At 42.7% G+C, this 22977-nt stretch overlaps 1 protein-coding gene across 1 annotated transcript in view; it reads left to right on the top strand.

Annotated features, from left to right (window-relative positions):
* PLXDC2 (plexin domain containing 2) overlaps positions 1–22977 on the top strand; it is a 250187-nt gene that overhangs the window by 122062 nt on the left and 105148 nt on the right. The window lies entirely within an intron of this gene.

Here is a 22977-nt window from a genome sequence, read left to right as displayed (position 1 = left end):
GCAGGTGAGCTGCCTTGCCCACCTGCCAAAGTGGTCAGCGAGAGGTGAGGGAACTGAGGATCTGCACACTATTCCCCCACACCTGTGTTAAAATATATATTAATTGTTGTATGCCCAACTCAATTTTTTGAACTCCTCCGTGGATTTCCCAAGACTTTAAATTCTGCCTGGAATGCAGCAGGGAAATGGCCTTTATTTGTGTGGTATTAGGTTAAGAACCAAATCTCATTTATCAGAAGCTTCTTTTTTGTGTTAATGTAGAAAGAAGCCTGTTATTTATCTTAATTAGTCTCAGGCTTGGAAGCCAGGATTAGTGCCGCTTTTCTCTTAAGAAGTGTCATGGGGCACTTTAATTACTGCCTATGCTTTTATGTCCAGTCTGCAGGATATCAAGTTCAGCAATGCAGAGTCTCAGAACACGAGGCTTGTGCACTGGATTAGTATTTACTTATACAAAAAAAGGACACAGCTGAAACACTGCTTGCCATTCTTCAGGGACCACCCTCATTTCACATTGCTTTTTTTAAGGCTAGGTTAGGGCCAGTTTAATTGCCTGACTTAGATTTAGGCCCAGGTTAGCCTGAATTCTGTCCATGATGAAGTAACTGTGTGTGGCTTTTGCCATGTGTTCAGATCACAACTGTGCTCTTCCTTGCAATCTTTCAAGAGCGGATTTGTTGGTGCATAGAGCCACAGTCTGAACCTCTGGTCCAAACCCCCTAACACTACGTTGACAGGGACAAAAGCATCCCACGTCAGAATGCAACAGAATACACCGTCCACTGTGGGCACACATGGGCCTACAATTTCCCCCTGCTCAGTACAGATAACAAATGATATATGGGACTCAAGTATAAAATCAACAGAAATAGCCTCTATGGATCTAAGACAGACTTCTTCAACAGAAAATAATATTCAGAGTCCACTGGACTTCAGGAAAACTATACCAGAAGAAAATAACAAGCGCAGACATTTGCTGGAGATGTGGAAGTAAGAATGTGAACTTAATACATATGTTGATTAACTGTCCAATGATAAGATCATTTTGGTGCGAGGTGAGGATATTTATAGCAAGAGTAATAAAAAGAAATTGTTACTTAGGGGAACTGAATTTAATTCTAAATTATATTCCGGAAACGTGGGAGATTTCAAGGGGTCAAAAAAAATATATGGGTGTACCGTGCTATATTAGAAGCAAAAAGAACTAATATTTAAGCGATAAGGCGGATAGTGGTGGGAAGCAGAGGGAGCAGAGAGAGGTGGGGAAATATTGTTTAAAAATATGTAGTCATAGGTATATCAGTGTATCCAAATCTGAATTGTCAAATTTTGTTACTACTGTTATTATGGTTTTTGTTGTATGTGTCTTTTGCGGTTGATGTTTGTATCGAAAAATTGATTAAATAAATTAAAAAACAAACAATTTCCCCCTACTTGTTTCAGTCACCTAGATTTGTAAGCCAAGCTTTAGTCCAATTGAAAAGCCGGTAACACATCAGGCTTGCATGCTTATTAGCAACTGCTTATGCAGTATTTCCTCTCTGAATGCCAGCAAATGCTTCTTCCAGTTCTTTTGTTTGTGTGGCTCTTCAGCTTTGCATACTGTAATGTAGGTAAGTGCTGTATTCTTTCCAGAAAGAGGTCAACAGTTTCACTCAGTTGCACAGTTCTTTGCTCTTCAACTCTCCTGCTGGAAACTTATTTAAAATAGCAAGGGCAGCAAAACTGTGGTGCATGAGCTAAACTTAGCTGAGATCTTGGGCAGCTCAAAAAAATGAATAAAAGTTAATAACTAAGCACCTAGTGAGAATGTGCTCTAAGAATACAGTGAAGTCTTCTTCTTTCATCCTTCCAGCTGCAGGTTGCACGGCAGAAAGTGTGTGTGTGTGTGTGTGTGTGTGTGTGTACACACACCAAAATTGTGCAAACGTATAAGAAGCTTCATTTGTAATTCCTTTTGGTGAATGTGGTCGCTGACATGAGTCGATAACAAACTGGGCATTGAAGCCAGATTGCTTAGTTTTTCATTTCAAAGAATTTATTTATTCTACTCTCTTGCTGGTGCAGTTTGACAGCAAACATTTTTCACTGTAGTCAGTTGCAAACATTTTTAATACAAAAATTCCGCTTCCTGCTTGGAAAAGATATTTCCTGCAATTAACATTGCTAAGACTAGGTGTTATTATTTGCGGGGAGGATATAACCAACCCTTTATTAGGATATAAGAAGGAAAAAATGTCGTCTTCATAGGTGGAAGAATGCCTAATAAAAGAGTAAGATATTTCAAGCTGAGATTCACTCTTAGAATATTGTGCCAGTTCTTCAATATGGTGCTTCCAGGTAGCCTGATGTACATGCTAAAGACTTGAGCACCCTAGGTATATTCCGTTTCCTAGTACTTCTGTAAAGCCTATACTGCAGATGATATTGCTCAGTTAACAAACAGAGCTAGGACAAAAAGGACAAAAAGAGACCAGGCTTTAAAGAGCTAAAATTGTACTTTGTGTTTTTCCTGGAAACCCCAACTATGAACCAATGAACCTTCTTGAGCACTGTTAAGGCCTGGTGGGCCAGACTCAGAGATTCCCCACCCCTGGAGTGGACAGTACTAATGGTCTTCTTTTGTTCCTGTGTTTGCCTGTCTCAACAGTTTATAACAATTTCCATTCTATTTTGCTGAGTACCATTTCATCCATAAACCTCACTTTTCTCTAAATAGACACAGAACAACCCCACTTGTCCACACCTTTTGCTTCTGTAATGTACAGAGGTTTCCCCTCAGTAGCGCTGGTGAAGCAAAGGTTGATGGCTGGGGGTCAGAGAGGGAGGCCAGATCTTAGCAGTAAACAATGGGCAAAGCTGTCCACTGCAGCAGCACTATGTTCACATTAGCTGCTTTAAAAAATCAGCAAAGGCACATTCCCCCCGCCCACTGTGTTTCAAGCCACATTTACGTGGGGTTGTTCACATCAGAGACGGAGCAGAGATAATCTGCATGACCTTTTTTGTTGCCACGACAACCCTGACCCTGGAACACCTTTTCATTAAGGGGTTATGTTGCGCATGTGCGCTTCTCTGCCCATGTGCGTCAGCAGTCTCAAATGTGCACACCATTCTGAAGTACAAAGTGAACACTGTTTTCTAATCAGAATGAAGCTGGCGTGTGAAAAATCTCATCAAACTAACTTTTGTCTAATAACTACAAGAGAGAGATGGATTGTGGCTAATGTTGTGTGAATATGGCTTCAAAAACCAGCCATGGGAGTACAATCATACCTTGGAAGCACTTTGGCTCCTGAATGAATCGGCTCCAGAACAATCAAAACTTGGAAATGAGTGTTCCGGTTTTCGAACAATTTTCGGAAGCCGAACATCCGGCGTGGCTTCCGATTGGCTGCAGGATGCTTCTGCAGCCAATCTGAAGCTGTGCTTTGGTTTTCGAACTGTTCCAGGAGTTGAATGGACTCCTGGAACACATTCTGTTCAAGAACCAATGTACAACTGTATTCTGGATATGGAGTTAGGTGGTAATGTGGACATACCCTAAGGCTACGCTTAGTCCACTGCACAACATTGGACTCTGCAGGGAATGTATGGCAGCACAGATTGCTGAAGGGTTTTAGCTCAACTCTGTTGTGGAATGTAAACACGAAGAGGGCTCCATGTACTTTGAGTTTGCTACTACTTTAGGAGAGTTGCTAATGAGATCCAGGAGGATTATAAATCAAATCCAGATAAAACAAGTTTCTGTTATTTATTTATTTTTTTGCGCAAAATATAACCTATATTCTAAGATGGCAATTCTTCTTATGGAGAAAAATCCCTGTTAAACTGGTGTATCCACCAGTGATTGTCAGATAAGGAGCTCTGGACATCATAAAGCTGTCAGAGTTGTTTATAGATTTTACCCCTGATGGAGAACAGATGCTTAGTGATCTCCCCCAAGCTGTTTGCCTCTTTCCCTTGTAACTGCTGGTGATTTAGTTGCCTTGTGATGAGGATGCTTTTTAGGGTTCTGGTTTGGTATTACATAGCGTATAGTCTGGTTTGGTATTACATAGCGTATAGTTGATTTGTGTGTGAGAGAGACTTCCCTCCCAATTATTGAAGCTTCTCATCCGCCAGCGAAATTCCAGCAAAAACTTCTCCATGCCAGGTAAGGCTGAAATAAAGCTGGTGTTGGATGGGATGTATCTAAGCAAAAGGAGTGATAGGGAGGGAAAGACCTCTGCCAAGACCATGAAGGACCACTGCCAGGCAGAGTAGACTATGGTCCGATTCAGGATGCCAGGCAACTTTGCATGAGAATATGCACTAGGTCAAAGGCAGCATAGTTGTTAGGTCTACCATTGTGTAGCATAGGTGTTGTAGCTGCCTGTTCCTGTGACTGTAATTCATTTTAACTGTTTTTAATTCTGAATTTTACATTCTTACAACCTGCCTTGGGACTTGCTGGTGAAGGCTGGGTAATAAATTTGATGATGATGATGATGATTATATTTATAGTAAGATTGACCAATGAGGTACTGCACAGATGTTGTTGGACTCCTGACTCCTGTTGAGCCCAGCCAGCATAGCCAATGATCAAGGGCTGATGGGAACTGAACACCTCGTTTGATATCCTATATACCAGAAAATAAAAAATAAAAATGTATTGACATAATAATTTAAAACCCGACATTAAAGGATAAGGTACTTTCTGTAATCCTTTGGTCATCCAGATGTTGCTGAATGAAAACTCCCATATGCCCTAGCAACCGTGAACAATGGGCCAGGGATGATGGGAATTGTAGTTCAGCAAACATTCCTTGCACCTACGGTAGCAGGGGAGCTAAAAATGCTCTAACTGGAGAGCGCCACATTGGCTATTCCTAGTCCCAGTGATACCTCAGGTTACATACGCTTCAGGTTACACACTCCGCTAACCCAGAAATAGTGCTTCAGGTTAAGAACTTTGCTTCAGGATGAGAACAGAAATCGTGCTCCGGCGACGCGGCAGCAGCAGGAGGCCCCATTAGCTAAAGTGGTGCTTCAGGTTAAGAACGGACCTCCGGAACGAATTAAGTACTTAACCCGAGGTACCACTGTATCAGCCTTTCTGCAGCTTTGGGTCTCCAGATGTTGGCAGGATTAATTAAAGCTGCATGTTGAATGTGTTGCAGGAGTTGCAACTGCGAGCTTACACCAGACCCCTAAATTCAAGGGGTTCTATGGTGCCAGCATCTGCAGACATGTTTGCCTATTTGAAAGCACGTGAACAACACATGCCACCTGTTTGCTACCTTCCCATCTTTTTTGGAATAACCGCTTAAGTAAGAAAAATGACTACGTGTTTACCTATTTTCCCCAGGCATCCTTGAAACTTAGGCAATTCTTAAGGAATTCCTTTGTTTCTCTGGAAAGATATCAGTTGTGTCTGTGGCGTTCACAGTTGGCAGAGCTAGGGACTGTGCTCTCATTGCTCTCCCTGTTATCTACTGTCTGGGTATCCCGCAATTCAGACCGAGCTATGCACATGGACATAAAGCCCCTGGGGCAGTGCTTCTCACATGTAACTCACCTGAAGTGGAAGAGCTTGCCAAATGGAATGGGACTGCAAAAGTCACTGTGTTTTTAATGTGGGACTGTATGATAGGAGAAGACTTCTGAGACAGGACCTCTGCTACTCTCCAAGGTGTTTCTTTTAAATCTGCTCTCTTCTTGGATTTGTTTTTGTTTTTTTAATAATATTTTATTAAATTTTACAAAGAAAAAATTTCCAATAGAACAACAAACATAAACAACAAAAACAAACAATTAAAACACAACCAAAACCAGAACAAGGAAAATATTACAAACATAAAAAAAAACTTAAGAAAAGTTTAACATAAAAAAGAGAAAAAACAAAAAGGATTCTTTTCAAATTCATATCCTTCATAACCTTATTTTCCTGACTTCCACCCGCCTTCCTTTCTTGTATTCCACTTTAAAGTTAATTTAGCAAATTCATTCTTTACTCTTATCCTTTAAGAATTCCTTCACGTATTTATATTGTTCAAATTTTCGTCCAATATCTATCCCTTCTTTCATACCCTTATTTGCCTTATTCACTAGAACCCCTTCGTTTCATTTCAATGTTCTCAACATTCAAAAATTTTACAATGTTTTTGTAAGTAGATTTTAAACTTCTTCCAATCTTCTTCCACCTGCTCTTCTCCTTGATCTCGTATTCTGCCAGTCATTTCTGCCATTTCCATGTAGTCCATTACTTGCATCTGCCATTCTTCCAAGGTGGGCAGATCTTGTGTCTTCCAGTGCTTTGCAATGAGAATTCTTGCTGCTGCTGTAGCATACATAAAAAAAGTTCTATCCTTCTTTGGCACCAATTGGCCGACCATGCCCAGGAGAAAGGCCTCTGGTTTCTTTAGAAAGGTATATTTAAATACCTTTTTCATTTCATTATAAATCATTTCCCAGAAAGCCTTAATCCTTGGGCACGTCCACCATAGATGAAAAAATGTACCTTCAGTTTCTTTACATTTCCAGCATTTATTATCGGGCAAGTGGTAAATTTTTGCAAGCTTGACTGGGGTCATGTACCACCTGTACATCATTTTCATAATATTCTCTCTTAAGGCATTACATGCCGTAAATTTAATTCCAGTGGTCCATAACTGTTCCCAGTCAGCAAACATAATATTATGTCCAACGTCTTGTGCCCATTTGATCATGGCAGATTTTACCCTTTCATCCACAGTATTCCATTTCAACAGCAAGTTATACATTCTTGATAGTATCTTAGCATTGGGTTCTAACAATTCTGTTTCTAATTTTGATTTTTCCACCTGGAAACCAATCTTTTTATTCAAATTATAGGCCTCTCTTACTTGAAAATAATGTAACCAATCTCGCACCTTATCTTTAAGTTTTTCATAACTCTGCAATTTCAATTTATCACCCTCCTGTTCCAAAATTTCCCAATACTTTGGCCAATTAGTCTCCATATTAAGTCTTTTCAAGGCCTTTGCTTCCATTGGCGATAACCACCTTGGGGTTTTATTCTCCAATACATCTTTGTATTTAGTCCAGACATTAAATAATGCTTTTCTGACAATATGGTTTTTGAATGCCTTATGTACTTTAACCTTTCCATACCACAAATATGCATGCCACCCAAATGCGTTATCATACCCTTCCAAATATAAAATATCTGTGTTTTCAAGAAGTAGCCATTCTTTCAGCCAGCAAAAAGCTGCTGCTTCATAATATAACTTAAGGTCCGGCAGGGCAAATCCCCCTCTATCTTTCACATCCGTAAGTATCTTAAATTTAATTCTGGGCTTTTTGCCCTGCCAGACAAATCTAGAAATGTCCCTTTGCCACTTCTTGAAACAATCCATCTTGTCTATGATTTGCAGTGATTGAAACAAAAACAACATTCTCAGCAATACATTCATCTTAATGACAGTGATTCGTCCAAGTAAGGAAAGCTTTAAGTTTGACCAAATTTCAAGATCTTTTTTCACTTCTGACCAACACTTCTCATAGTTATCTTTAAATAAGTTAACATTTTTAGAGGTCATGTTCACCCCCAGGTTGCTCTCTTCTTGGATTTGATTCTGCTGCTTCTGGAAAAGGGTTGCTCTTTGCCCCATTCCCAAGGCCAAGACAACCAGAACCTGAGTAGACATTGGTCATGGGGCAAGGGAGGCCACCCCTTTTTTCATGCAGGGTGACGTGCATGAGGATTCGAAAGGGTAGGGCTTGTATACTGATCCCTATCCACACAGGTTCAGGGAAGGTGATATGTGAATATGGCTGAATAACATGGTTTGCATTCTCAGAAGGGGCAGGCTTTAACATGGAGAGCTTCTGCCCAGGAACCAAGACACAGATTTTCTCTTACCTCATGTCTGAACATAACCTCTTGAAGTTCTAGATGCTGGGAAAACAATAGATCAGTCAAATAAATAGGCAGACTAGGCAGGGTGAATTAGAAAAACAATATTAAATCATTTATTATATTGCCTTTGTGATCTGATTGTGAGGAGCACAGAGAAACAAGAAGCTGTGGTTGCAGCAGTTCTTGCATTTAAAGCCCTGCATGAGTTGCACTGGTGCAGCTAGGCACTTTGCATGCAATGTGTATTTCTTCAAAATGTGGCAAGCCAACCCTGCTGTGTTCAGGGGCCCTTCAGCTCTTGCTGCTGAGTGGTGTCCTGGACATCTGTCCCAAAGGCCTGACAGGAATGCACCTTTAATGACTTAGGACCAGGATATCAGAGCATCACCTCCACATCGCCCTGCCCATTCATTATCTGAGGCATTTCTCCCATCAGCAGTGAGGCAGGTGGCAACTGAGGAGAGAGACTTCTCAGTGTTGGCACCCCATTTATGGAGTTCTCTTCCTGAGGAAGCTTACCTGGTGCCTCCTCAGATAAATTTTCAGTACCAGGCAAAAGCAATTTCTTCTTTGTTCAACTGTTTAATAATTATGCTGTGCTTGTTTTTAATGCTCCCAGTTTATTCATGTTTTTACATTTTTGTTTAGTATATTATATTTGTTTTAGTTTTACTGTGCGAACCACCCTGAGGGTGTTTATATGGGAAGTATGGCCCAGGGAAGTTGTGCATTGTGCAGCATGCACAGCAATAAGATAAGCATATAGGCTGTAGGAAGGAACATGTGATGGCAGTGAATGAAGAGGGCAGGAGATACAGGAGAGGGGGCTTGTTATTTGTGCCCAGTGAACCTGGGATGAAAGGCGTGTTGGAACTCTGAGAAAAGTTATTGTATGGTACCAGATAGAGATAGGGAAACAAACTTGTTTATTATGCAAGGGCTCAGCAATCCCTCATCCAAGTTTTTCCCATATACATTCCAAATATTTGACTGACAATCTAATATAACACTTAAATTATATAAGGCACAGTTAAAAGCTGAAATGGCTACTGCATTAAGGATGCTACTCAGTGTCTTCTTGCATGGAAGCTGCATCATGCTCTGATTCCCCCATTTTCACCCCATATACAAAGTGATTTTGAGTGAACTCCCAGCCCTGATTGATATTTTAGAGTAAATGTATTCACAGGCTCTTTGCTTAGGTGCTAAACTTAGCTCCTTGTTTAGGAGGCAGAACTGAACAGGAAGAAGGAAAGGAGGGGAAGCAGACCCACATAGATATCTGCTGTCTCCTCTCCCAAGAGAGCAATGGATCTCCGCTGCAGCACTCCTTATGATTTCATTCATCTTGACCAAAGCCACCTGGTACTATATTTGTATTTCCTAGCTTTGAGCTCCCCCACCCCTCCTTGAACTGTAAGAAATGGTAGAGAGTGAAGACTTTCCCATTGTCGTTCTTAGGAGGTTTCTTAGTAGCTGCTTCTTTCAGCAATAACATGAAGCAGAAGTGGGTGGGAAACTATATTACTTAAGAGGGTTGGTGCTCTGTTACAGAAGGTCGGCCCCAAGTGCTGTTCAACCTACTCATCTGAACCAACAGTGATATACATATGGACCAACACAGTTTCCAGGAACATGGTGCACGCCAAGTATTCTGATTCAAGATGCATTGGCTTCTACCCACAAGACAGTGGGTGAAACTGCCCACACCTCTCACCTTGAGAGCTGAGGCCATTTCACCCAGGCTCACAGGCTGGGTCAATGCAGCTGGTTTGCACCACTCAGCTGGGGGTAGGAAAGCCCCCCCCCCCAGCTGAAACAGCCCCGGTCCTCTTGCTGCTCGCATGCAGAGCATCAGGACTCCTTTAACTGCTTGCTGCAGGGAGAGGCAACTGCGCTCCCCTCAGCTGAGCAGTTTCACAGAGCCCCCACTGCTGCCAGCTTGCGGGAGCCAGTGCCGGGCTGGGGGCTCCCTTTAACTGCTTGACTAAGGCAAGGGCAGCTGCACACTCCTCAGTCGAGCAGTTTAAAGATGCAGAAGGAGGATCAAGCTGTATTGGTGCCTTGCTGAGACAGCTTGTTTCTCCCTTTCCATCGTATGAGGGCAGAGTGGGTGGCAGTTTCAGTCAGCAATATATCGCTGGTGAAACTGCCACCACTCCTGAGTCCCTCTGCTAGCAGTGCCCGCTGGAGGAAGGAACTCTTTCGACTCCCTCCAGCAGAGGCTGCTAGCAGAGGGACTCTGGAACAATGGCGGTTTCACCAGCGATATACCACTGAGTGAAACCGACATCGCGATCTGCTACTTATACCAGTCCTGGGCGATATACCAATATATCACCCAGGCCTAACACACACTGCCTTTTTTGTGTATAAGACACTTGTGATGGGATGATGAGCTGCTTGTGCGTAAAAAGCTTAGTCCCTCAGGGTTTGCTCAGCTTAGCAAAACTCTGTCTTTAGCGGAGCCCTTAAGCATGGCTCCCTTAGTCGCTGGCAGAATCCGACAGTGGGCGTTTGCGGAATCTCTTCCAACATAAAAGCTCCTTAACGGAAACGCGCCTTCTGGACTCTCGGCGTGACAGTTTCCGGCGAGGTGTGGGTGTCCCTATAGGAGGTCCTGAAACCTCCTCACTGTTTTCGCTGGAAGTGTCCCAGAGCCCTTCTTCCGACTCCCTTTCCCTCGGAGCTCCTTCTCTCCCCCTGCTGGTTCCTTCCTCTGCTGTTAAGTCTCTCCTAACCTCCTTGAGCCCTTCCACCACCTGCTCTTCCGATGGCAGTTCCCTGACAACACTCTATAAGATAACCCCTATTTTTTAAACCCCAATTAAGAAATCAGGCCAGAGCCTGAGCCACCCACACCAAAGCCCAGGCTGCCTGAGCCAGAGCCCATACTCAAACCTGAGCCCAGGCCATTCACACCAGAGCCGAAACCCAAACCCCCTTATACCATCTGTGTATAAGATGACCCCCCCAAAAAATTTTTGACAATTTTTTTAAAGCAAAAAAATCTTATGTATGGAAAAATACGGTGTGTGTGTGTGTGTGTGTGTGTGTGTCTAACCCCCTGCACATAGAAGACTAGAATGTCAGCTTCTCTCTGACCTGCTAGTTTCCCCTGTGAGAGGCTGGATGATTTGAATGACAGTTCAGCCTACTATTTGTAGCAGGATTTTAAAAAACCCCATCACCGATGTGTTACAGAGAAGTAAATGCCAGGGGCCAAAGCATGTGCTGTGTCAGAGGCTCCTTCAGCTCACAGGAAAGATTTCATGTAAAATACCTTAGATGGCTAACCAGGCTACATAAAGCAAGGCAAATGTTTTCCTATCTGGTGTGGAGAGGCAGATATTCTTATGTGATTTGCTAATGCTGTGTGGGAGTATGTTCTGCAAGGGAGAATTTGTTGACAAACCAAAATGAGTTTTTTATAAATAAATCTGAACTTCTTTAATATCTACTTTTGGCTGCCTGGCAGCATCCCAAGGACCACATGCTTGAACTTACCCCAGGAAATGAGATAAAAGCCAAGGTTAAAAACCAGCACTTTTTTTTACACGAGGCCAAAGCACACAAAGTCACAATGAGCTTGCCCTTACACTTCAAATCTGTTAGAGAAGCTTGGGAGTGGGACAGTTATGGAGAATCAAGACTGGAAAGGGTCAGGGTGCAGACAAGGGGTTAGGGAAACAGAGAGTGAATTGGGGAGGCCCTAAACTAGTACTTTTGATTTATTTATTTCCACTATGATTTAGTTGCTTTTCAGGGCTAAACCCTTCAAAGTAATATACTGTACAAAGAGAAATAAAAAAAGAACTGCAGGCAGAGTGTGAAGCACTGAATGGATACAGACATAGATGTGCAAAGAGATAATGACTTAAATCACTAGAATTCTCTTTTAGTAAAATAATACATATTTAAGGCCTTCTTGAATGCCAGATGAATCAGCCAAATGGTTGTTAACAGGACAAATCTCCACAACTGTGGGGCCACCACTGAGAATACCCTGTCTCACATGCTCACCAATCCTAAACATTTCCATCAGCTATATTATGAGGGAGAAACCTCGTGAATGGTCCAGAATCAGTGATTTGTCGCATTCATTCTTGCAATTTGGTTTATGCCTACTTCATATGTGATGGAGATGATGGTGGGGTAGTTGCAGCAAAACCTCCCCTGTGGCTCACTTGGCTCTGGTGCCCTGGCATCATGCAGGATACAACTGTTTTTCTCATGTCCACCTTAGTGGGCCAGTTGTGGGTGGGGAGCCACACTGGGATGGGAAAGAATGATATGATCCATGTCAGCCCATATCACTGGAACTTAATATGTTACTGAGGCAACATAGAACTGTATAGCAGGCAAGCAGTTTTGGTGGTTATCACACTACCTGAATACTTTTTGACTTGGAGTTTAAGTTACTGAGAAGTTGCCTCCCCTTTCTCTAGACATTCTTCCGATCCTGGCCTCTCTCTAAGTAAGTTGTTCACGTTGCTGACAACGAAGTAGCTTAAAATAGAAAAGTTATGGTAATAGAAGGAAGTCTTAGGCATCCACTACCCAGGAATTATGAACAAATCAATCCCTGGCATGTCAAGTTAAAAGGATCTTATCTAGCAAGGCTGAGATTGTAGATGGCACTGAAGCCATATCGGGCATGAGGGAACTGTGGCTATGCATCATCTCTAACCATTGGCCATGGTGCCCACAGCCAATGGGGATTTAAAATCCAACACCTGGAGGGCCACACATTCTCTTTAACTTAGTTCAGCACAAGGCATCTTAATGTGCTCATATGAGCAGGTCTAAAGTGCTGTATTGGCCCGAATATAAGCCGCACCTGAATATAAGCTGCACCTTTAAAATTTGAGGGGGGGGGAAAGAGAAAAATATAAGCTGCTCCCTTCCTCGCTGCTCCGGGGGGGGGGGCGTGCTGCATTGCCGGTGGCCTTTCCCCTTCCTCGCTCTCCCATCCCAGCCTTGGGAGAGATGACGGGGACTGTGTGCGGGGCAGGCACCCCTTCTGGTGCTGTTTGCCCCATGCTCCTGGCTGCATACCGTGAGGTCGCAAATATAAGCCGCACTTTAACTTTTCACAGTTGGAATTTGGGGGGAAAGTGAGGCTTATATTCCAGGCTAGTACGGTATTACTGAAAGCTGGGCTTTAGTTAATTTTGTCTAATAGTTCATGCTGTTATAACCCTGGTTCCAGCAACTGATTCAAATACAGTTTAGATAACTTAATCCAAAGTAACTTTTGAGCTTATCAAAAATTAAGAATTAAGTTCATAGTCCAGATGGAAATAGCCATCCTAGTTTATGCATCAATAAATAAGGAAGTTAATAACAACTTTCTGTTTTGTTTCACTGATTTCTTGGCTGGAGAACTACCAAGCAATTGGATGCATTTGAGAGCAATTAAGCAGCTATTTTGTAATAACTTTGGTGTAGCAGCTTATCTAATACTCTGCCATATGCTGGGCATCTTAAATCTGTCAAGGAAGACCACAGAGTCATCTGGAATTCCTTCCATTACCCCATCAGCTTCTATTCCTGGATGTGTATCCATTCATACATACATTTGCCTGACAGTAGCTACCTCTAAATTCAGTGAGACTGACTTGTCAATAGACATGCCTAGGGTTCTGCTATAAGTGTATTTTTTAAAAATGGAGTTTGCAATACAAGCCTATGAATGTCTATTCAGAAGTACCGTATTTTTCGCCCTATAGGACACACTTTTCCCCCCTCCAAAAATGAAGGGGAAATGTGTGTGCGTCCTATGGGGCGAATGCAGGCTTGTGCTGAAGCCTGGAGAGCGAGAGGCGTTGGTCCGCACCAACCCCTCTCGCTCTCCAGGCTTCAGGAAGCTATCCTCAAGCCTTGGGAGCCCGCGGGAGTGCCCACCGGGCTCGCAAGGCTTGCGGGCGGCAGCCTGCAGCGCGAAGCATGGGGCGCGCTCCGGAGCGCACCCCGGGCTTCGGTCAGATATCGGGCAGCCCCACAAGCTCGGGGGACAGCGGGGAGGCGGAGCGCCACCGTCCCGCTATTCCCCGACCTGGTTTGGAGGCTGGCGTGGGGAGAAGCAAGCTCCTGTCCACCGCCAGCCCCACAAGCTCGGAGGGATAGCGGGGAGGCGGATCGCCGCCATCCCGGTATTCCCCGACCAGGTTTGGAGGCTGTTCCTGAAGGCAGAAGAGGGAGACGAGCGCTCCATCTCCCTCTTCTAGCTTGGGGATGGCTGTGCAAAGCCTCTGCAGGCTGGGGGGGGGGGATCAAAAAAATTTCCTTGATTTCCCCCCCCCCCAAAAAAAAAAAAAAACTAGGTGCGTCCTATGGGCCGGTGCGTCCTATGGGGCGAAAAATACGGTAAGTCCCACTGAGTTCTGTGGGACTTGCTCCCAGGTAAGTGTGCTTTACAAATCTACTAAGAAGTAAGCCCAGCTGAGTTCCATGAGACTTTCTCCTAGGTAAGTGTGGATAGGACTGCACCCTTAATCTTCACGTATGCCAATTTTCAAGTAAGCCAGTTTTGCTCATTTTAAAATTCTGTTCCAAGCAACGCCGCATTTTCTCACATGGCAAAAGCTTTTGTATGAAAGAAACTATTAGCATCTCAAAAGTTACCTCACTTTCATTCCTCAAACAGCTTTGCAGCTTTCTTACTGCCAAGATGCTTGTAATGGCTTAATTCACTGCAATTCTTTTAAACCTGAGCACATAGCAAATGAACATCTTTGCAATTTCCTTATTGCCAAGATCCTAGCAGGGACTTAATTTTCTGTATATTCAGAGTCTCCGTGATCAAGTGACAGCAAGTGAACTTTCTGGCATAATCAACAATCTGAAGAATGTACAGCATAAAGATTAGCTGAAATCCATCTTTCTCTTGTGCCAGGAACTCATGCTGCAGCTGTCTAAACTGAAGCCAGAGAAAGTGGGAATTTCAGTCTTAGTTTTGGATGGATAGTGCAAATCCTTACAAAGGGATAACAAGGTAGCCAATATGGTACCCTCCAGATGTTGATCTGGATCATACCCGACCATTGGCCCTGATGGTTAAGGCTGAGTCCAGCAACATATCAAGGAGACCACATTGGCTATCCCTGGCATAGACCTCTTATATAAACTATTATTGTCTGTCTTTAGTGTTTTCCTCTTCTGTCTGTGTGTTTGTAGTCTATGTTGAGCTCTTCATGCTAAGGATACTTTTCTGTGGCGATTTGTGCAGCTTCGATGCTGTGGTCCTACTCTGCTGACAAAGCTGCAAATATTGTCAGCTCTTACCATATTTCCGTCACATTCACTGTTGGGAAAAAGGAATCAGACGTAGAATTCATTTTATGTTTGTGGACCATCACACAGCACTCTTGCTTAAAACAGTGTGAAATTAATTTTAGACGTACAATAGAAGAGAAGCCACCATGAAAAATGAAGCAGAAGTGTTTCATATTCTCTGAAAACCCTGGTGGCACAGCTGTTTATGAAACATATGTAAAAGTTAGGATTGTCATTACAGTGCAGCTTTTTGCATTGGGAAGAGACCATTCAATAATATCCAGCAATTATAAGCATGATGATTTCATTTTGTGTGGTGGTTGGTTCCTCTATGGCAGTGGTGAGGAACCTTTGGCCCTCCAGATGCTGCTGAACTACAACTGCTATCAGCCCCAGCAAGCATGGCCAATGGCCAGGGATGATGGGGGTTGTAGTTCAGTATCATCTGGAGGGCCAAAGGTTCCCCACCCCTCCTCTATGGCATAGACACTAGGCACTGCAGGCAAAGCAAGCACAGGTTTGCATTCTGTATTTAGACAAGACTCCAGAAACGGCTTAGTCATGCTGGCCACATGACCCGGAAGCTGTACGCCGGCTCTCTCAGCTGATAAAGAGAGATGAGCACTGCAACCCCAGGGGTCCCTTTACCTTTACCTTTACCTTTACTGTTGTAGCTGGGGTGATCAGGGAAGGAGAAAAAAGGCTAATAAAAAGGGTGGTTCATGGGATGCTTACAAAGTATAGCACTATTCATTTGATTACTTGTGACCTTTGCAGTAAAGACCAAATATTTTGCCCTCTCCCTGCCCTAGTACAGTGGTACCTCGGGTTACATACACTTCAGGTTACATACGCTTCAGGTTACAGACTCCGCTAACCCAGAAATAGTGCTTCAGGTTAAGAACTTTGCTTCAGGATGAGAACAGAAATCGTGCTCCGGCGACACGGCAGCAGCAGGAGACCCCATTAGCTAAAATGGTGCTTTAGGTTAAGAACAGTTTCAGGTTAAGAACGGACCTCCGGAACGAATTAAGTACTTAACCCGAGGTACCACTGTATGTTCTGTATGTGTGGGATCAGCAACAAAATGTGGCAGCGTGAAGGGCTTCCTCTTTAGGCTTCGAGCCACTCTGTTCCACCTCTGCCCTCCCTCAGTTCCCTCCTCACTTAGAAAGCATTTCACGGCCACTGAGCATCTCAGTCCTTATTGGGTACCTGCATATGTATTTTAATAATGTAACAAAGCGAAACCCAGAGAAGTAATGATGGATACAGTTCAACCATAGAGTACAGGCTTAACTCAACAGACTTCAGTTCTTTAGAGGAAGGCTAGTGGATGATAATGGTTAGATTGATGATCAGTATTAAGAGTACAAAGAAGCACTTGATAAGCTGTGGGTTCAGGCTTGCAACTATCTGAACTAAAACTGAGTTCAGAAACCACACCAGCAGAGACTCTCCAAAACAACTTCCCTGTTCGATTAAACCAATTGAATATGTTCCCCCTCAAGCCAGAAATATCTCCTTTCTCTCTGCATGAAGGGGAAGCCCTGTCCTACTGCTTTGACTCAGAGGACTTATCCTGTTTTTCTCCAAACGGGAGCTCAAATGTCCACTAGAAAGCAATTGGCTATTTAAAAAACCCTATTTTGACAGCTTTTTTTATTACTTAAAGTGGAGGTCTCCTCCCACCCCTTCCAAACACAGCACTATCTTGTAGTACTTCTGAATATTTGATTCTGCTCAAGACCTTTTACCCTGTACTTAGCTGCTTTACAAGATCTGCAGCATTGCATACCTATCTCTCAGAGGGCAATTTGAAATAAATCTTTACAGTATGTCAGCTTCGCTTCTTCAAGATGTCTATAAATCTAGCCATGGCAGATGGTATTACGGTATAGGAATGCCATGCTGAGACATACTAAATCCACCAGTGGAAATGATAAGATTGTTTTCCAACAAAATAGAAACCGGTTTACGGAAACTTTATTATATAAAGTAGCCATTTAAGAGTTGCATGCTTCAGTGGTGGTAGAAATTTGCAGCAACACCTCTCCTACCATTAAATGCTACATTCTGCAAACATTAAAATGAGACCATTTATTACAGTATGATTGATTCATCTTCCCCTTGTCAAGAGATTAGCACCCATGAATAGAAAGATTGGGATTTGGGGTAATTTGAACAGAGATGCGAGAGAGCTCTGGATGAGGACCTGTGATGCATCTATAGACTTCCTCTTTTCTGCAATAACCTAACAGGTGGAAGGTGTAAAGGGAATAAGAGTGATGAGCTGAATGAGGGCTTACGATATGATACGGTAATCTTTATTGTCATTGTCCCATACAGAACAATGAAATTGAAAAAATCTACATCAGACATTCAAAAACCCACAAGCCTGCTATCCCAGCTCTCCCAGCCTGGTTAGCCCCTAAAAACTCTGATACCCTATAATTGAATACAGTATACTCACATAAAGACTACCTTACACTGTGTTTAAAACCAAAATCGCATTTGGATAGAAACTGTTTCTCAGGCAGCTAGTCCTAGTCTTTATGACCCTGTACCTTCTTCCAGAAGGCAGAAGCTGGAAGAGATCATTTCCGGGGTGTGCACTATCCTGCACTATCTCTGCAGCTTTCTTATGGCACCTAGAAGCATAGATTTGATCCAAGGTGGGAAGAGTGCACCCAATTATTCCCTTCGCAGTCTTTACAACCCTGGAGAGCATTGTTTTTTCCCCTGACCGTGCAGTGTGTTGAATCCCAATAAGACAGAGGTTCTCATATCCAGGAATTGGGTATATGGCATGTTCTAGATGGGGTTGCAGTCCCCTTGAGACAATGGCATTGTTCCTAAATGCACTGAGGCTCAAGTGGCCTCAGTGGCAAGGAGTACCTTTACCAGCTACAAATGTTCTAGGACAGGAATATTGTTACCATAGTAACTCATGTACTGGTGACATCCTGGCTAGATTATTTTACCGTATTTTTCGCCCCATAGGACGCACCTAGTTTTTTTGGGGAAAATAAAGGGGGGGAAAGTTATTTTTCCCCCCCCAGGCGCGGGGGGGAAAGTGCGTCCTATAGGGTGGAAAATACGGTAATTCTCTGTATGTGGGGCTGCCCTTAAAGATGTTCTGGAAGCATCAAGTAAAGCATCAAGATACACAAACAAAATATTTTAAGAGCCAATGTTCATTCCTCTTTCCTTCATATGGTTCCTCCCCCTTACGTAAAATGTTAGGTGTTCAGAAATTATTTCTTGTGGAAGTGTCAGAAATGAAGCTTCTCCTATTACATTTATTAAGCAGTTCTCATTCCTTTGGCTCTAATGATATATTAATTGGAACTGACTCTGATTGTTCTTGAGTAGCTGTTTATCAGCTATTATACACGCAACCTAGATTGTTGAGCTAGAGGCTATAATTAAATATTTGATTTGCTGGTTGTTAAAAGAAAAGCATGGATTGAGGTCCCATTTCAAGAGTGCATTTAACTTAATGTATGCATCCTGCACACTGCAGTTGTGAGTTCTAAAGCTTATATATGGAATAATTTCTGATTCCTTATTATAAATTTTTTAAAGGTAGGTAACAGCTGTACATTTCTTTTACTACAATCCACGGGCACTCAGTATGATTAATTATGATTTATTTATTTTATTTATTAATTAAAATTATATACTGCCCTTCATCATAAGGTCTCAGGGCAGTTCACAGAATAAAATACAAGATAAAAACACAATTAAAGCAGGATTGTGGGTAGCCCAATCAAAGGAAGAAGTAGGTGTCTGTTGATTTCCCCCTAGAGTTATTTGTTTGTTTTTATAATAAGGGGTGAAACTAGACTTTATACTGTTAAGTTGTGGGTGAACATATCAGACGACACAGCGATTCTTCAAACAGCTCTTGTTTATTCACAGGCCAGAACAGAACTGAGCTGAAGGGTTCAGCCAACCTACTTCTATAGAGCTCAACTACAAGGCAACAGTAACAACTTTCTGTAACTATCCAATCACTGAACGTCACTTTCAATTCCTTATTTGCATATGTGGACCTGAGTGAAAACTATCTAAAGTATCCCCCTGCTGGCCCAGGGTGAGAACTTCAGTACATAACATATATAGACGGACATAAGTTGCTTTAGAGATTAGTTAGCCTTTGTTTGCTTAGCTTCCACCGTTTGAGGAATGCTTGGCGTCATTTTTACAATGCTCGGGCGAGATCTTGCATCTCTTAACAATTCTTAACCATAACTGCAGCTTTTTTAAAAAAAAACAAGGATTCAGAAAGAACATGTTTCATTTTACAGCTTATGTTCTGCTTCTGTGAAGCTGCTTGGGATGGTGTCACAGCTGTTTGTCTTGGAGGAACAGTCAACCCTGGTGATCATTGAGTAGGCAAGCCAGAAGGTACAGCAGGAGAGACATTAGCATGGAGAGACAAATATGTTGATGAGCAAGAATCTGAAGCAACTTGACCTCCTCTCTGTGGGCAAGTTGCTCAGACTCAGGAGTCAGGATAAAGTCTGAGGATATATAGGGCCAAATGAAATCCCACTTACCCCTCCTTTTATTTATTTGTTTATAAAAATGTGAACAGGCCATTGCCTGGCAACCATTGAACCAGCAAATTGAAGAACTTTGTTCTAGCCAGCTGCATTTGTGGTACCCAATGGATTCCAGGACAATGGCTCCTTCTTCTGGTGGACTGCCATGGCAGCACCAAAGGTAAAATTACCATCTCTGGCATGGGCTGATCTGGACTTCCTGTTATGCTACACTTTCTAGGCACAGATCTGCTCTTCAAAGCTAAATGTCTGAGCAGTTTTTTATTTGTTCCCGTGTTTTCCCTGGGAAAACTCGTGGTGTACTGCTGAATCGGAACAAACAGTGATCCACGATAAACCTGATTGCCATTTGCTCCGATTCAGTAATAAAACATGGGTTTTCCTGGGGAAAGTGCCAGGACAAAAAAGCAGCTCTTACACAGAGCTTTTGAAACCTGGACCTGTGTTGCAAAACATGGTGCAAAAGAAAGTCTGAATGAGCCTAAGTCTCCTGGTGCTGTCTATTCCTGAGATCCACGATTCCTTACATGTTCCTTGTTTTTATTACTTTGCTGTTTTTTCAAGAAAGCATTTAATGTATTTAAAAAACAAGTTTCCTCTTAACATTTTTACTAGTTTAGGGATCAAAGCAAGCCTTTGCTAAGTGCCTTTTTCATGTTGCTGTCTGCGTTCTGTCTATGTAACTTCTGAACTGTGTTGGATACATATCTCAAATGTATGTGCAGTAAACTTTGTGGAATTAACCAAACCCATGTGTCCCCTAGGCACATTTCTGACTGTTCCCAAGTAATAACATTGCACATCTTCTGATTGCTCTTCTATAAGCTTCTTAAGCGGAACTATCTGGGAATGTAGTGTGATAATGGCCCCAAGGCTCTTCATCTTAGAAGCAGGAGCACAAGTTGTCTATCAGAGCAATAATGCTAACATCCCTACATAGCAGTGTTACAGAATCTGTAGTCACCTGGATGTGCAGATATCAAAAAGGAAACAAGTACAAGCATAACAAAACTTTCCCCATATTTTCTGCCCTAGTTTCCCTTCGGACTTTACAGTGGCGATGTGACAAGTTTATTTTTTAAAAGGGGTTGTATCTCCTGCTGGTCATGTTCAAGGGGGGTAAGATTTAAAAAAAAAACAACAACAAACAAACCCAAAATCATTTTAAAACATATGACTTGGTCCAAATTAAATCCACCAACCAAGAACACTTTAGCACACATATTCACAATAGCCCCATGGATTTGACCTTTGAATTGGATTTGTAAGTGGATCAGCAACCAATCCAAGGAGTTTTGTATCAGAATTTTAAGTTCTGTCTTTCTGGTTTCACTCAGTGTTATGGCAGCTGCATTTTGCACCAGCTGAATTTTCTGAACAATCTTAAAGTGGTCCAGTCTGGATGAAGGTAAGGCATGTATGACTGTGGCCAAATCTGATCTATCCAAAAAGAGGTGCACTCTTGGCCATGACTGTCTCCTGAGCAGCCAAGAGAACTTGTGCAGATCTGCTCAACTAACAATCTGCTATCCATGTGTAGAGACCCACTTGTGTGGGATTGCAAAGGCAAGGAAGAGACCTCAACTCGATGAGCCACAAGTTGTGCATTCATCTGATGTTTAAGGATGATGTAAGATCAGAAGCTGCTCAGAGTGGGCACACGGTGAACAACGTGTCAGTTGTGAATTAGAGGCCCACGTAGCCCAAGCAAATGACTTTTCAGTGTAATTTTTTTTAAAAGCCATACCTGAAGGGTGAAGCAATATTGATTTTCAAACAGTGGGCACCAATGTTTCATAATGGTCACTAATAAATTACAAGTGTTTTTCCCCAGATAAGCAAAATTTATTATCTGCGTCTCTTGAGATGTGTGTGCTAGAGTTAAGTCCTTGAAAAGCTTCAAAAATCTCATTATCAAGCTATCAAGTTTGCGAATATGAAATACTACATAGGGGAGTTTAGTGCTGTGGATTCGCATAGCTGTGCATGATCTTGCATGAGTCTCCATTGTCATTTCCATTGGCCTCAGATAAAAATGGATTATACCTTCTACCTTTGGTATGAGATGAGTGATGGGATGGGATGCGAAAATCAGAGGCATATCAGTTAGATGGTGCCTGTCAAAAGAGCTAGTAAACAATCTTGTTTGCTTGTGATAGTATCAGTCAGAGGGATCACACCAGTTCTGAGAATGTTGGTGATTTGTTCTGCTTATAGCATTGCAGTTTTGCATCTATGAAATGATTAACTAATTTCGGTGAGATTAAGCGGCTTTGTCCTTTTGGCTCCACATAAACCAGATCTCCATTTTTGCTTTCATTTGCCTCCAGTTTCAGCTTTTAGCAACAAACCACAAAGCTGCTTTTAAAAAATATTTAGAGAATGCAAAAAGAGGAAACTTACTTAAAAGCCATTAATTACTAGAAACTACTGAGCTGTACTGTGACACGGGGGGCGCTGTGGGTTAAACCACAGAGTCTCTTGGGCTTTCCGATCAGAAGGTTGGTGGTTCAAATCCCTGCAACGGGGTGAGTGCCCATTGCTCGGTCCCAGCTCCTGCCAACTAGCAGTTTGAAAGCACGAAGTGCAAGTAGATAAATAGATGGGAAGGTAAACGGCGTTTCCGTGCGCTGCTCTGGTTTAGTCATGCTAGCCACATGACCCGGAAGCTGTCTGCAGACAAACACCAGCTCCCTCGGCCTATAGAGCGAGATGAGCGCTGCAACCCCAGAGTCATCTGCAACTGGACCTAATGGTCAGGGTGCCCTTTACCTTTAGCTTACTGTGCTGAATAAATATATGAAAGTACCACATGTGTGTGGCTGTTTTCATACGCTTCAGGTTACAGACTCTGCTAACCCAGAAATAGTACCTCGGGTTAAGAACTTTGCTTCAGGATGACAACAGAAATCACGCAGCGGCAACGGGAGAGGAGCCCCCATTTGCTAAAGTGGTGTCTCAGGTTAAGAACAGTTTCAGGTTAAGAATGGACCTTTGGAACGAATTAAGTTCTTAACCTGAGGTACCACTGTACACTTTTGACCCCCCCCCCAGCCTCTTCTCTTTTCTTGGCATGCAGCAGTTAAACTTGAAAGTCTTCAATTGACCATAGTTCCAAATTTCATCTAAACTAAGAAACGATTGTTATCTGGAACAAACTAGGGGTCAGCTGTACCAGGGGTCTCCCTGGAGGAGAAGCAGGACCCCCCTCAGCAGATCTCCAACTGCCAGTCACCTGAAGAGCCA

This window comes from Podarcis cretensis, assembly GCF_951804945.1.
Source record: "Podarcis cretensis genome assembly, chromosome: 12".
Taxonomy (NCBI): Eukaryota; Metazoa; Chordata; class Lepidosauria; order Squamata; family Lacertidae; genus Podarcis; species Podarcis cretensis.
Note: the sequence above shows the minus strand (reverse complement) of the source record. Positions and strands in the feature narration are given on the sequence as shown.